The sequence below is a fragment of the Canis lupus genome, chromosome 13 (assembly GCF_003254725.2).
Source record: "Canis lupus dingo isolate Sandy chromosome 13, ASM325472v2, whole genome shotgun sequence".
NCBI classification, from domain to species: domain Eukaryota; kingdom Metazoa; phylum Chordata; class Mammalia; order Carnivora; family Canidae; genus Canis; species Canis lupus.
In genome coordinates, this window is record NC_064255.1 from 59,643,923 (window position 1) to 59,660,454 (window position 16,532).

A 16,532-nucleotide genomic window follows, 5' to 3' on the forward strand; every position below is an offset into this window, starting at 1 on the left:
AAGGAAAGACACAAGGATCCTTGAAGGTCATTACAACAACGTTGGTTTCTACTCTGAGTGAAGCGTGCAGTGTGATAGGAGGGTTTAAAGCTGGGGAATGGCAGCTTTATGGGAGCTTTCTGGTGGCGGGGTTGAGGGCTGAGGGTTGAATGTAGAGCACAAGGGCTGAAGCACACAGACCAGGTAGGAAATTGTTGTTATAATTGAAGCCATTTGTACCAGAAATTTGGGGAAAAGTATTACTGGAAGATGTGGGGAGAAGAGATCAGATTTGCGATATATTTTAAGGGCAGTGCTACAAATCTTGGAAAAAAGTTGGGAACGATTCCAATGTTATTTTACTTGAACAATGTCATGACAGAGTTGACATTTGCTGAAATGAGGCAGGATGTGGTGGAAGCAGGTCTGGAGGTTGGAATCAAAAGTTCAGTTTGGGACACATTATATTTGACATGCTTATTAAACATTCAGGTAGACATACTGAGCATACTTTTAGAGACAGAAGTTTTAAGTTCAAAGGAAAAATCCAGAATGAAATTTAAACTTGGAAGTCATCAGCCTGCAGATGATTTTTAAAGCGATGAAATCAGATGAGCTCAACTATGGAGTAAGTGTAAATAGATAAGTGATCCTCGAAGTGAGAGCTCTGGAAAACTCCAGTATTTAGAGGTTGTCAGGATGAGGGGAAAGCAGCAAAGAAGATGGGGAGAGGGAGCAGCCAGGGAGGTAAAAGAACCAACTGTGAAAACAGGCATACCTCCTTGTATTGCACTTTGCTTTATTGTGCTCTGAAGATAGAGCGCTTTAAAAAAAAAAAATTAAAAGGACTGTTAAGGCATTAAATTAAAAGGCAACCCTGAGTTGGGCACCATTTTATGGCTAATATTGTCAAGTGTATTGATACCATTTTTATAACTGCATTTGTTTTGTGCCATATTTTGATCATTCGTGCAATATTTCAAACTTTTTCATTATTGTTATATTTTTTATTGTGACCTGGGATCAGTGATCAACGATGTTACTATTCTAATCATGTTGGGGTGAGACAAACCACACCTGTACAAGACAGCTTAATCGATAAATGGTAAACCATTCCCCCATGACTCTCCCTCTACTCAGGCTTCTCTGTTCCCTAAGACACAACAGTATTGAAATTAAGCCCATTAAAAATTCTGCAATGGCCTCTAAGTGTTCAAGAGAAAGGAAGAGTCAATCAGTGAGGCAAAATTTATTGACATCTTATTTTAATAAATCACCAAAGGCACCTCAGCCTTCAGCAGCCACCCCCTGACAAGCCAGCAGTCATCAACATTGAGGCAAGACCCTTCACCAGCAAAAAGATGGCCACTCACCAAAAGGTTAGATGATGATTAGCATTGTCTTGTCAATAAAGTATTTTTACTAATTTTTTAAGGATTATATTTATTTGAGAGAGAGAAAAGGAGAGAGAGAGAGAGACAGCATGAGCAGGAGGAGGGGCAGAAGGAGAGGCAGGCTTCCTGCTGACTGGGAGTCTGATGCAAGATACGATCCTAGGATCCTGGGATCATGACCTTAGCCAAAAACAGACGCTTAATCGACTGAGCCACTCCGGTGCCTCCAATGAAGTATTTTTAAATTAAGATAGGTACATTGTTTTTTAGATATAATTCTATGGTACACTTAATAGACAATAATATAATGTATATGTAGTGCACGTGTAATATGCACTGGGAAGCCAAAAAATTCATTTGATAGTTTTATTTGGATGTTTGCTTTATTGCAGTGGTCTGGAATCGAGCCTGCAATATCTCTGATGTGTAACTGTTGTGTTCCAAAAGCCAAATGGCAGTTTTCAAGAAGAAAATAACAATTAACTGTGTCCAATGCTGATAATAAGTCAATTAAGATTTGCCATATAATTTAGCAATGTGAAGGCTTTTGGTGAATTTGGCAAGAGCAGTCTGATGAAGTGGTGGAGGTGAAAGCCTCAGTGGAGTAGGTATAAGGAGATTGTGATGATAGTCGACTCCTTCCAAGAGTTTGCTAAGTGAGAAGAGAAATGAGGTGATTGCTAGAGGCTAACGTAGGAGAAAGAGATTTTTGTATTTTTTTCAACGTGGATGAAATATTCATTTGGATGAGGGAGTGATTATTGTGCAAGACAGAGGGAAATACTGGTAAAGAGACAAGAAGAGTGAGTGAGCATGGGCGCTGGTGCAGTTCTGGAAGGGACGGCGTCATATAACTTCATGGACTGTACCTCCACAGGAAAAAGTAGGAAGAACATGTAGAGTTGCAGGCAGGCTGGTTGACTGGAGTTTGTGGAAATTCTCTTCCGATTGCCTTTGTCATGAAATGAAAGATTGTTTGGAGGTATGAGAACAACACAGACAGTATGAAACTGTTTTCTAGAAGAGTGCTTAATGATCAAAACCAGAATATTGCAGAAGTGTCATCTATATGATCATGATTATGAATATAAATGCTATTATTCAGCATAATTGTATGGATTTTTCCAGTCACCTTCTGCTGCCAAGATTGGGGTTTTGCCATACCAATATGAGGAGGGTGTAGAGGAGCTAATAAGTATATGGTCAATACAACAACGTGATTAATATAATGTACCATGAAATCTCTGCTGTGTAAATAAGTAAATAACGATGTGAAAGGAAATGATGGACAGTGATGAGTGGCAAAATCAATGGATTGTTTGTCCCAGTGTGTTCAAAGATTGCTGAAATTATAACTAGGGTGAGTCTAATGAACATTTGGAGATCTCCTTCTTAAAAATTTTCTAGTCATCTCTTCACATTTTTTAAGAAGACTTTTGTCAATTTTTATATTTTGAGTATATATATATATATAGTATAAAAGTATATAGTCTTTTAACATTCATATATGTTACAAATATTTTTATTAATATATTACATTTACCTTTCCTATTTTAAGAATCCTTTCCAAGCATATTAACATGTATGCTTCACCACTCATTTCATTAGTTTCTGCTCAGCAATGCTCATTTCATCCTCTCCTGTTTTGAGATCTTTATATTGGTTGAGTTGTTTTTGGTATAACTACTTCTAATGATTTCTTCAAAAATGTAAATGAATGGAACGCTATTTTACTTAGATCTTACTACATGAATAGCATTTTGGCAAGGGCTAAGATTCTTAGGGCACAAACATTTATTTTTCTACCAAACTATAAACCTTATAGTTTCCAGTGGTATGGATGAAGAATCCAAAAGTGGTCTGATTTTCCTCTCTTTGAATTCAAAGCAACCAATTTATTCTGACAGAACATAAACTTTTCTCTTCAAATTTTGAAATCTTTCCAGTGTGAGACTTTGTTTCTCAAATCCTGCCTTAAATTCACTGGCATACTTCATCTGAAATTTCAATTCATTTTCAACACAAGTAAAGTATTTTTTAAATATTTTTTTATGATTGATTTTGTTTTCCCATTTCTTTATGCCTCTATCAGTCCTTTGTTGTTCCTTACAGAATGCTCCTTATTTCTCCTCCATCTCTCTAGTATCTTATCTTGTCACTTACATTTTTCTTTTTTTTTTTCCTTTGGTATTTTTATTTATAGGACAGTTCTTTCATTTAACTTTTTAAAAAAGATTTTATTTATTTATTTGAGGAAGACAGAGCGTGAATAAGGGGGAGGGGTGGAGGGAGAAGCAGACTCTCCACCACCAGGGAGACCAACATGAGTGGGGCTCCATCCCAGGACCCTGGGATCATAACCTGAGCCAAAGGCAGATGTTTAACTGACCGAGCCAAGCAGGTGCCCCTCTTTCATTTAACTTTTAAGATAACTTGGTTTTCATAATTGTCTATTTCTGTTCTGCTGTTGAATTTTTAAGGTTGGAAATTATGATTTTTTGAATTGTTCTTTGTTACATTTCTAAGAATTTTTTCACAACATTTTAAAAATCTCCTGTTTTTTTTGTTTGTTTGTTTGTTTGTTTGTTTGTTTCCCCCATCAAGTCTGCTTAAATAGGATCTTCTTGTTCTGTAGGTTCTTTTAATATTACTTAAGGAAGACCTTCTTGTTGGTATATTTTTATGTGGACTTTCTGCTTGAAGAGACTAAATCTCCAAGAGTGTTCTTTCATAACAACTTACTTTTATGCTAGTTATGCTGACCATTTTCTTATAGCACCCTCAATAATCACTGGCTAACTGGTTCCAAAAGTGTTTTGCTCTATTTTTGCTTTGAACTCTAAGGACTACTACATATATCTCCTATTTTCTACACTTCTTACAGATCTGTTTTTTTTTTTTTTTATATACCAAAATCTTATTAGTTTTGTTTGGTTGGTTGTTTTAAAATTTTACAGTTTTGATTTTATCCTAGTACAATTTATTATGGGTTTTTATGACTAGGTCATACTTAATAGCTAAGTGAATGAGCTCTCTGACTTAGTGCTTTTTTTTTTTTTTTTTAGGTTTTTCTTTTCTTTTTAAGGAATTTTATTTATTTATTTGAGAGAGAGGGTGAGAGAGAGAGAGAGAGAGAGAGATCATGAGCAGAAGGGAAGGGCAGAGGGAGAGGCAGACTCCCTGCTAAGCAGGGAGCCTGAGGTGGGAATCAATCCCAGGACCCATGGATCATGAACCCAAGCCAAAGGCAGATGCCTGATTGACTAAGTCAACCAAAGTGCCCTGATTTAGTGTTTAATTGCTTTGTCTTTCTCTTTATAAAATGGAACTGATAATGGACCTATTTAAAAGTTTTTTTTTGTTGTTTTTTGTTTTGTTTTGTTTTGTTTTTTTTAAAGATTAAATGAAATGATACAAGGTCAGCCTGGTACTTGGCATATAGAAAGTGATCCATACTAGTTATTATTGTTACACTTAGGATTTCATTTATTTTTATTTTTATTTTTATTTTTATTTTATTTTATTTTTAAAAAACTTTATTTATTCATGAGAGACACAGAGAGAGAGAGGCAGAGACACAGGCAGAGAGAGAAGCAGGCTCCCTGCAGGGAGCCTAATGTGGGACTCGATCCCGGGACATCCGGGATCACGCCCTGGGCTGAAGGCAGATGCTCAACCGCTGAGCCACCCAGGTGTCCCCTACACTTAGGATTTTAATAACTGTGTCCTGAAGACTTCGTTTAGTAAACAATGATAGCTCATTCTAATCACCCCTTGTTTATTCATTCAGCTTTGTTGCTTCTTTCACCCTTAACCTAACCAGTTTTGCAAAAGCCCAACCCTGATTAAATTTAACATTCCACCTGCTTTGTGCTGAAACAAGACTAGAGAAAAAACACACTACCATCGTAACTGGTACTGTTTTAAATTTAGGGCCACGACCATGCCCCCAGCTGTCTCCTTCTATTTCTCTACCTGCCACTATCCTACTCTTCTGGAAAGCCATTTCACATCTTTTTTGCTATTTTCTTCTGCTGTATTCTCCATTTTATTTTTTAAGCCCCCACTCCTGATGTTCCTTTTTGTTAAAATGTTTCAATTCATGTTATTCAGAGTATGGAGGAGAAGGTGCACTAAACAATATATTCAATCAACTCAAACATGTGGCAAATATATTTACATAGCTTTTAAGGCACATCCAGCCAGGTTCAATTTTGTGAGGACTTCATGGTAATGTAAAACATAGATTATACGTACACATAGGGACTGTTTGTTGACACTTTGAGTAAGATCTTTTTTTTATTATATATATATATTGATTTTTATATATTTATTATATATATACATATATTTGTTTTATTGGAGTTTGATTTGCCAACATATAGTATAACACCCAGTGCTCATCCCGTCAAGTGCCGCCCTCAGTCTCTTATCCATGAGGGACACAGAGTACCTTTAACATGCCAGCTTACTCAGGATTCACAGAGGACTGTTGAGGAGAACTTATTTTTGCAATCTTTAGATATCAAGCTACATGCCCTTGAATACGCTCTAGAGTATTGAAGAGAATTAGTTAAAATAAAATTATTATAAATGTTAAAATTTACAGGATGCCTGGGTGGCTCAGTGGTTGAGTGTCTGTCTTTGGCTCAGGGCATGATCCTGGAACCTGCATGGAATCTGCTTCCTCTGCCTATATCTCTGCCTCTGCCTATGTGTCTGCCTCTCTCTCTGTCTCTCATGAATAAATAAATAAAATATCTTTTTTTTTTTTTTTTAATAAAATATCTTTAAAACCCATTTTTTTTACTTCAATGAATGAAATTAAGGGAAATCAAGATTTTAGCTATAATAGGAAATTTTGTTTCAATTTTTATTTTTGACACTATTGTAGTGGTTTTAGAAAAACTGGATGCAAATTTTTAATACTCATTTCAGTAAGAGTTGTATTCTTTATCTCCCATTGAGTATGTAGGTTTATGAATGCTCTAACGTTAGCTTTTAATGCTAAGAAGACATTGGAAATGACACTATTTAATTTTTGATGCCAAATCATGAAATGATATGTAACCACTACCTTGTTTACTAGAATACTTGCTCTTAAAGCCCTTCACTATCATATAAGAAGTTGAGCTACAATGAGGCTGCCATGCTGTGAAGAACTTCAGTTCAAGCTACAAGGAAGGAACATGTAGTTCCGTGGTTTTGCTTATAAGTTGAGTGTGGTCTTCAAGTTCACACAACCTAGGCTCCCAACTTGTGGTTTAAAATGCCCCAAGGAAATGTCAGCACCCAGCCACTTGAGATTTGAGTCTTCCCAGTTTAATGCCCTAACATCACAGAACAGAAAAAAGCCATACTCTCTTCATCTCTGGATCCTTGATCCACAGGAACTTTGAAGATTATATAGTTGTTTTCCACCAGTACATTTTTTAATAGTTTGTTACCTAAAAATAGATAGTCGATAACAATTGCCTCGGTGTGTATGTGTTTTGAGTATGTATGAATATATGTCTATTATTACAATAAGTAATTCAGCTGTTTATAACTTAATTGTAGAGTCAAATGTATGTGTAGTGAGATGGAAGGCACAAGAAAACACTAACACTAATATTAGTGAGAAAGGAAATTTGAAAAAGAAAGAAGAAACTTTCTTCCATTTTAGAATTTTTACAAACAGCACTTATTCATCTGTATCATGACTTTGTAAATCATTTTACATGGCATTTGAATATCAAGACAAAAAGAACATACATGAACTCAGTTTGAAATCATTCACAGCTCTGTAGTGATGTATTAGATATTCACCTCAAACTTATCATATTGGCCTTCAGAATCCAAGAGTTATTTTGTCTCTGATATGTAAATCATGAAACATAAAGTTCAACATTTGTTTATTTTGGGAGTTTCACTTACTCTTCAGAGGATTCAAGTGGGAGTGTTAAAAGTTGGCTGCGATATCATTGTTTTCTGGCAATCTCATCACATAGTATCTCATTATTGCTCATGTTGGAATGTTCTCACTATCTGGGAAATTTCACTGGAGAAATGCTTTCAACCAAACACATCTTGGTAGCTGAATAGGGCAGATTCAACGCAGCGGCAAAACAAGCTGCTGCCTGAGGCGGTTCAGAAATGCCTCCCAGTTTTAGGCATGCCTGTGTTTGTCCTCTTTTTTTCTTTTCTTTTTCTTTTTTCCTTTTCTTTTCTTTTTTCTTTCTTTTTTTTTTTTTTTTTGCTTTCTTCTTTTTTTGGAAAGTGATTTTAGGTGTACATTTACACCAGATTAATCATATTTAATTTTGTTTTTCATGGTATACCTGTGACGGATGAATTTGATAAGACAATTACGAGGCAATCCTCTCTGTATGTTTCTTTAAGATTTATTTATTTTTCTTATATTTTTTTCAGAATGAAGCATTTGGACATGGTTTCGTGTTAAGGATTTTGTAATTTGTACTTACATATTAAATTTAAAAATTTAAAACACAATTCCATCCATTACAACCTAGTAAGAATTTATTGCTGCAAGACACTATACAAAAACTATGATAATATATCATTTTCAAATGTGGTTCTTCTTTCATAATATAAATTAGTAGCATGGAGATTAAAATTCCTTTTATTTATTTATTTATTTTTTAAAGATTTTATTTATTTATTCATGAGAGACACAGAGAGAGAGAGAGGCAGAGACACAGGCAGAAGGAGAAGGAGGCTCCATGCAGGGAGCCTGATGTGGGACTCCATCCCTGGTCTTCAGGATCAGGCCCTGGGCTGAAGGCGGTGCTAAACCGCTGAACCACCCGGGCTGCCCTAAAATTCCTTTTAATACTCATTTTCTCCATGGGAATCTGCTGCCTCTGTGTATGTGAGTGTGTGAGTGTGTGTGTTTCCCATTCTGCCATGTTTGTTTTAGATATTATTTCATGTTTGCTTTTAGAAAAATTATATTGGTTTCAAAATTAAATGTTTTTGCCAAGCCAGTGTCTAAAGATAGCAATATATTCACTTTCTGAAATGAAATTCCCTCTGAGAATGAACTCACTAATGAGAAGACTATCTAACATTTTTTGAGTCCTCTATGTGTGAATCACAGTTCTAAGAGCTTGACACACATATTTTACCTTCATCACAACACTATGAGTAAGAACTATATTTATCTCATTTTTGCAGAGGAGAAAACTAAGGCAGAAGGATTAAGTCACTTGACTATCATTATCCTGCCAATAGGTAGCACAGCCATGATTTGAACACAGGCACTGTAACTCCAAAGTTTACAATTTTAACAACTCTAACATATTATTTCATTGAATAACTTCAATAACAGTACTATTAGTATTAAGAATTACCATTTCTTACATGCTTTTTATGTGCTGTGCATAAGATTTGATGTATTACATTTGAGGTTTGCATATGTCATATTATTTTATTTTATTCTCAAAATAATGTTATGACATTATTATTTGTTAACCATGGTGAAATGGAATCAGACATACTAACTGGCCAAGGTTATGTAGCTAGTAATTGGAGCATCCAAATGCTCATCCTTTTTTTCTTAATTTCTTTTTTTAAAGATTTTATTTATTTATTCATGAGAGACAGAGAGAGAGAAAGAGAGAGAGAGAGGCAGAGACACAGGCAGAGGGAGAAGCAGGCTCCATGCAGGGAGCCTGATGTGGGACTTGATCCCAAGTCTCCAGGATCAGGCCCTGGGCTGAAGGCAGCACTAAACTGCTGAGCCACCTGGGCTGCCCCCAAATGCTAATCTAAGATTTTTCTTCAGAAAAATCTAAAGACTGAAGTCATTTTACCTTTGTACTTTGTGATTTCTTGTTGTTTGTTTTATATTTGTGTGTGTGTTTCATGATAATAAGGAAGACTTTATGGTTAAATAAAATAATAGGTTTCAGCTTCAAATAAAAAATTAAATTAGATACCACATTGTGCAAATAGAAAATATTGCTTTGAAGGGACCATATATCTTAGAAAAAAATCTAGATGAGACACTTCTAGGCAAACAAAAGGCCAAAATGATGTTTGGGAATTAGGCAAGCCACATAAATGTATAAAGCAACAAGCGGGAGTGATGGGGCTTGTACTGAACTGGAGACTATACATTCCAGCTAAAAATATTCAAGTTCATAAAAAAGTAAAGATCAAAGAAACAAAACCCAGCACCAATAATGGCATCAAGAATTCTGCTGGCCAAACAAAATACTTTGAAAGTAAAATTCCAGCCATGAAATTCTAGTTTTCCACTTCATTGCAGGTAATAATCAACATCTCATTTTCTTTTTTTTCAAATAATAAATTTATTTTTTATTGGTGTTCAATTTGCCAACATACAGAATAACACCCAGTGCTCATCCCCTCAAGTGCCCCCCTCAGTGCCCATCACCCATTCACCCCCACCCCCGCCCTCTTCCTCTTCCATCACCCCTAGTTCCTTTCCCAGAGTCAGGAGTCTTCATGTTCTGTCTCCTTTCTGATATTTCCCACACATTTCTTCTCCCTTCCCTTATATTCCCTTTCACTATTATCTATATTCCCCAAATGAATGAGAACATACAATGTTTGTCCTTCTCCGATTGACTTCCTTCACTCAGCATAATACCCTCCAGTTCCATCCACGTTGAAGCAAATGGTGGGTATTTGTCGTTTCTAATGGCTGAGGAATATTCCATTGTATACATAGACCACATCTTCTTTATCCATTCATCTTTCGATGGACACCGAGGCTCCTTCCACAGTTTGGCTATTGTGGCCATTGCTGCTAGAAACATCCGGTGCAGGTGTCCCGGCGTTTCACTGCATCTGAATCTTTGGGGTAAATCCCCAGCAGTGCAATTGCTGGGTCGTAGGGCAGGTCTATTTTTAACTCTTTGAGAAACCCCCACACAGTTTTCCAGAGTGGCTGCACCAGTTCACATTCCCACCAACAGTGTATGAGGGTTCCCCTTTCTCCACATCCTCTCCAACATTTGTTTCCTGTCTTGTTAATTTTCCCCATTCTCACTGGTGAGAGGTGGGATTTCATTGTGGTTTTGATTTGTATTTCTCTGATGGCCAGTGATGCAGAGCATTTTCTCATGTGCTTATCTGCCATGTCTATGTCTTCCTCTGTGAAATTTCTGTTCATGTCTTTTGCCCATTTCATGATTGGATTATTTCTTTGGTGTTGAGTTTAAGAAGTTCTTTATAGATCTTGGAAACTAGCCCTTTATCTGATACGTCATTTGCAAATATCTTCTCCCATTCTGTAGGTTGTCTTTGAGTTTTGTTGACTGTATCCTTTGCTGTGCAGAAGCTTCTTATCTTGAACATCTCATTTTCAAAGGTGAATTATTAATACTAGAGATCCAAGACAGCCTGGGTGGCTCAGCGGTTTAGTGCCGCCTTCAGCCCAGGGTGTGATCCTGGAGTCCTGGGATTGAATCCCACGTCGGGATCCCTGCATGGGGCCTGCTTCTCCCTCTGCCTATATCTGTGCCTCTCTCTCTCTCTCTCTCTCTCTGTCTGTCATGAATAAATAAATAAAATTTTTTAAAAAAACAGTAGGGATCCAAAAAGAAGTAGGTGAAAAGACTTTATTATATATAAAAGTATACATTATATATATGTGTGTGTGTGTGTGTGTGTGTGTGTGTGTAAGTTCCTCAATGTAGTGAGAGGAATACCAATTTGTTTAAAATAACTTCATATCTTCTATGAACTAGGGAGAGGGTCTGCTACTTCCCATGATATTCAAAATTGGTAATCATTTTGATTCAAATGAAAATTATTACAATGAAACCTGTAAGTAGAGATTATGTCCATCTTAGGCCACAATAACACAGGGGTAAAGAAAAAGTAGTACACATTATGAAAACATTATTTTTTGTTTTCATCTACTTTGCAAGAACTTTAGTTGCCCTTAAATTCTTCCAGGATTTTTCTGGGAATTGTCAGGGAGTGTCTCTGATCTAGTCGCAGGCTTCTGTGTTAGTTTCTGATTTTCTTTTTTTCATTCCAGCTCATGGAGCCTTATCTCCTCTGATGCCAGGTCCACATTGGAATCATCTACAGTGGCCATCTAAAGGCCATGACTCCTGTATATTCAGTTTGTGGATGGTTGTGAAACCAAGAAGTTGGTTGTATTTGACCTTCTGGTGTGAAACTCTGAATGACAGAGATAAAGGCATATCCAAATGACAATTCCTATGCAGCACAGAGAATTAGCTCACCTCTCATACTTTGGCCCAAACTGCCTAAGAACCAAAGTTTGGGCTTGGATTCTCTTTTGCTCCTGAGTAAGCATATTTAAATCTTTAATGCCACTACAGGCATAACTATGTAACCTGCAGATAAGTCTAAATGCAGTATCAGTATAACCATATATTAGAGGTTCATTATAGTAGAAAGATTTGGGGGTGGGGGTAATTAGTGTCATCTTTTCTTAAAACCTCTACCAATAAAAACCAGGAAACAAAGCTTCCAACTCATGAGTTAAAAGCCAACCACTGGGGCACCCCAGTGGCTCAATGGGTTAGTGCTGCCTTCAGCCCAGGGCATGATCCTGGAGACCTGGGATCGAATCCCACGTCGGGCTCTCTGCATGGAGCCTGCTTCTCCCTCTGCCGGTGTCTCTGCCTCTCTCTCCCTCTAGAGGTGTCTCTCATTAATGAATGAATAAAATCTTAAAAAAAAAAAAGCCAACCACTTTGTGATCCTTATCAACATAAATTTGAAAATATATTTATTCCAAGGTTTAACAAAAACAACAATTGTCTTATATTCTAGAATCAACAAACTATATCCATAGTACCCATACTCACTTTTCCAGTTTATATTTGCAAAAAGTTTTACCGTTTATGTAAATATATTCAACAACCCTTTAATGAATGCTTAGGTTGTGACTTTACTGTGCTAGGAACTGGGGAAAAAAAACAGAGGTAGGTAAGATATACTGTCATTTACAGACAATTAAAACAAATTACTTATGCATCAATGCATAATTCAGAGTGGTAAGAAATACAAGAGATTAAAATACAAGAAATACAAGAAATACAAGAGATGTGCTCTGTGTTTCAACAGGAAATGATAACATAATAAACACACTATATATACATGTATATAGAAACTTTCATGACTTAAGACTATGACTTTCCTTTTATTTCCTTCTATCTATTGAGAAATGTGTATATGTATAGTATGTGACATAAAAAAGATGGGCTTGTTAAATCAATGAGGGAAGGGTGATCTGATCAATGCAGTGGTATTGAGAGAATTATTTAGATAGTTCATTGTTCTGAAAAATTTCATGCTTTAGAAATGTGACTAAAAGTTCTATACAGGGAAAAAAACAGTAGAGGATGTGGGGACCATTTTTTAAATAGTTGTACCTGGAATAATTGGGAAAATAATGCAATTATGGAAACCAGATATTAAGATCTCTAAACAGACCTCAATCAAAGAATCTCTGTTCCTCACCTAAGTTCGGAGAAAAGACATAAAAGGTAAAGATAGAAGCTAAAATAACTTTATCATTGATTGAAACCAGGTCAGTGAATTCAATTTTATGTTTGTCAGACAAATGGGCTTGTTAATACTGGACTTGAAATTAGCAGACTTAGTTGCAGGTAATTCTGAACTGGGGTCTATAGGTCCATTGTGAGGAAAGGCAGGTAGTCTATACCTGGAGGACCAGAGCAGAATATCTTAGTGGCCAGAATAGCTGTCAAAAGGTAGAAGAGAACAGCGGAACAGAACCTGCCCAGTTATTTTCCCCAAATTTACTAATTAGATATATGACTTAACTTCAGCTTTAGCATTAGTAAAGTAGAAGAGGTTTTGAGTAAACTATCAGAATTCCTTCCACAGAAAGAAAATGTAAAGAAAAGGAAACACTTCATACTAATATTCTTTCAATATTTGTTCTCTTTTTAACTTTGGCTTAACCATTAAACTATGATCTACTGGGGATAAGGTCATTCCTCTCAGAAGAGATTAGCAGTTTAATCAGGACTATCCTGTGCCTCCTCTGCAAAACCACTTCTCTAATACCAGTCTATCCTTTGAGAGCTGGTGGATAGTTAGATTTTACCTTTAGATATCTATGAAATTATCCAAACAGCACATGAATTAAGTCAACTGAAAGGCCATTCTATAATTTATTCCATATTCTATTTCTCAGCCAAATGAATCAGCCCTACTGATTATCTTCAAGTTATCAAATATTTCTACAATGAAATTAAATGATATAATTAGGATAAAATGCCAAAAAGAGAATCCTAAAAAATCTTAACAGCATAAAGGTATCCCAAATTTGACTATGTTTTCACTTCTCTTATCAAATTCCTAAGGCAAGTTAAAGGCTAAACATTAAATCCCATTGTAACTCCAAGTCCAAAGAAACTAAATACCAAAATAAAATGTTCTTGCCTTTCTGATAGAAATCCATAATCCAAAGCATAAATTTCTCTCAATTTGTAATTCCCATGAGTCACAGCCAGATGAGTTCTTAGTAATTTTATAGATCCTGGGAATCTTTCAGCAGTTATAACCTAAATTTTGTCATTAGAATGGACTTAGTTTCATCAGGGTCTCAGAAAATCTAAGGACAGTTTCTGCTGTGCTTTGCATGTTGGAGTTCAAAGAGTTAGTAACACAAAATCCATGACCCCAAGATCAAGAGTCACATGCTCTTCCCTGAGCCAGCCAGGCACCCCTAAAGAGAAATTTACTCACATGATTTTGGGGGCTGGCTAGCCCAAAGTCCATAGGTTGGCAGACTAAAAATCAGACAAGAGCTGATTTTGCAGTCCTGAGTCTGAAATGTAGGTGGCAGGTTGAACACTAGGGCAAAGGTTTTGTTTTGTTTTGTTTTTTTAAGGCATTTATCTTTAATTTCTGTTTGTTTTTAAGAAATAAATGGCAAAATATATACACTGTAGAGCCTGAATCCCCCATCACAGGGTATGAATAATGGTCCAGTTGCGAAGCTCCTGAATATACTCTTTGGCATGGGTGACTGCCGTCTTCCGTGCCTCAGGTGGAGGTGGAGGGCCTTCCACCAACTTCACAAAGTAATGGCAATAAACCTTCTCCATGATCCCAAAGTGTCCTCTGCCATGGTATTGGGTGCGTTTCAGGTACTGGACTCGTCCTGAAGTCGATTCAGCTATATATAAATTGGATCTGAATTCCACATTGTGGTCTCTCACTGCCATATCTTGTACTTCTAAGAGAATCTCTTTAATTATTTGGGCCCCCTTTTTGTCACTGAATTCCAACTGAGCCAAAGCCTGGTCAATGGATATTCCTCATAACAGTTTTGCCAAATACCACATCTTGTCTTTGCTGTATTTTATTTGCCTTCGACAATGGTAGATTTCTGCTGGCCTCCAAGGTTCTCCAGGCAACTGTGGAGGATAAATAATTTTATTCTTCTTTTCCCATTTTCGATTAATGTCCAGAGACCCACTCATGTGGATATATGACCGGGGTAAAACATTGTGAGATGAAAGAAGCCCTAAGGCCAGCTTCCCCCTCAGATTCTGCATCCATAATGCACCCAAACGTTCCAGTATGGCCACCACCATCTTTCTCCTGTTTTTTTTTTTTTTTTAATGATTTTATTTAATTATTCATGAGAGACCTAGAGAGAAAGAGAGAGAGAGGCAGAGACATAGGCAGAGGGAGAAGTAGGCTCCATGCAGGGAGCCTGATATGGGGCTTGACCCCAGGACCCCAGAATCAGGACCCAAAGGCAGACGCTCAAACATTGAGCCACCCAGGTGTCCCTCGGGCAAAGTTTCTATGTACAGTCTTGAGCAAAATTCTTTTTTAGGGGATCACCTGGGTGGCTCAGTCAATTAAGCATCTAACTCTTGATTTTGGCTCAGGTCTTGATCTCAATGTAATGAGATCAAACCCTGTGTCATACTGAGCATGGAGCCTGCTTAATATTCTCTCCTTCCCTCTCTCTCTGTTCCTCTTATTCTCCTCTCTCCCTGTCAAAAAAAAAAAAATCTTTTTTGGGGAAATTTAGTTTTTTGTTCTTTAGTTTGTAAACTGATTAGAAACATTAATCACATCACAAAATATCTTCACTGCATCATTTACACTAGTGTTTGGCCAAACTGGGCAACATAGCCTAGCCAAGTTGATATAAAATTAAAGATCACACCATGTTCTGTGAACTTAAATTAAGCTATGAATAAACTCCCAGAAAGATGTTGGTTTTCACACAAGATTAGAGAGAAGTGAGTACATGGGGAATCTATCTAAGCTTCCCCTTGTTAAATAAATCTATAGTCAACTTAAGATCATATCATGGGAGGAGAATAGCCTTGAGTTTGTGTTAGTCACCAGATGGGTCCAAAGTTAGTTTCTCTACAGTTCCTTTGTGGCCCTGAGTACAGAATAAAATTTGAATTAGTGGTTCTACTGTTGTTTAGATCCTGCTAGAACCTGATTTCTAAAATAACAAGAAACTCAACTGCTTTGCACTTTGGAAGTAGCCAATATTGTCCTGTGAATGACTAAAAAGCCTAACAGAATCTTTTCTCTGTATGACTTGTCTCAGCTATTCCAGTTGAGGAAAAGCAGGGCCTGCTACAGAGCCTCCAGGACATACTTTATTAAGGCCCTATCTTTGGTGTTCTTGTGTATCTGGCCCTATAACTGAGTCTTTGACTCTACTAAGACAAAGTTAGAAAGTTCTGCTGGCATCTGCAAACTCTGTCTCTCAGACCTGCATGTGTTCTCATTTAGCTACCTTTGGCTTGGGCATTCTGGCTCTTATCAAGGCCATTTTCATGGCTATACCACCTTTGCCCAAGACTTGTTTGAAAAGAACCACTCAAAGTTAAATCATACATAAGCTACAGTTATTGCTAAGGCCACTCTACCATATGATTGCTACAAAGCTTATTACCAAGGCTGCAAGGGTCAAAATTGCTCTCCCTCCCCCCCCTTTTTTTCTACCATGCAACAAAACTTACATTTTGAACAGTTATTGAAACAACTAGTGATTTAGTTATTACTGAAACTGGTAATTTCTAAGCTTAAATTGGGGCAAATGGCTAGAGTGCAGAGCAATGCCATCATTGGGCACTAAGAATTCAAGACTGAAGAATTAACAACTACCTCTCAGACAGAGAATCAGGTGGAGAG

General features: G+C 36.8%; 1 protein-coding gene and 1 pseudogene across 2 annotated transcripts in view; both read right to left on the bottom strand.

Moving 5' to 3' along the window:
- LOC112652247 (UDP-glucuronosyltransferase 2A1) overlaps positions 1 to 16,532 on the bottom strand; it is an 85,202-nt gene that overhangs the window by 64,953 nt on the left and 3,717 nt on the right. The window lies entirely within an intron of this gene.
- Positions 12,123 to 14,956, bottom strand: LOC112652249 (39S ribosomal protein L22, mitochondrial-like; annotated as a pseudogene).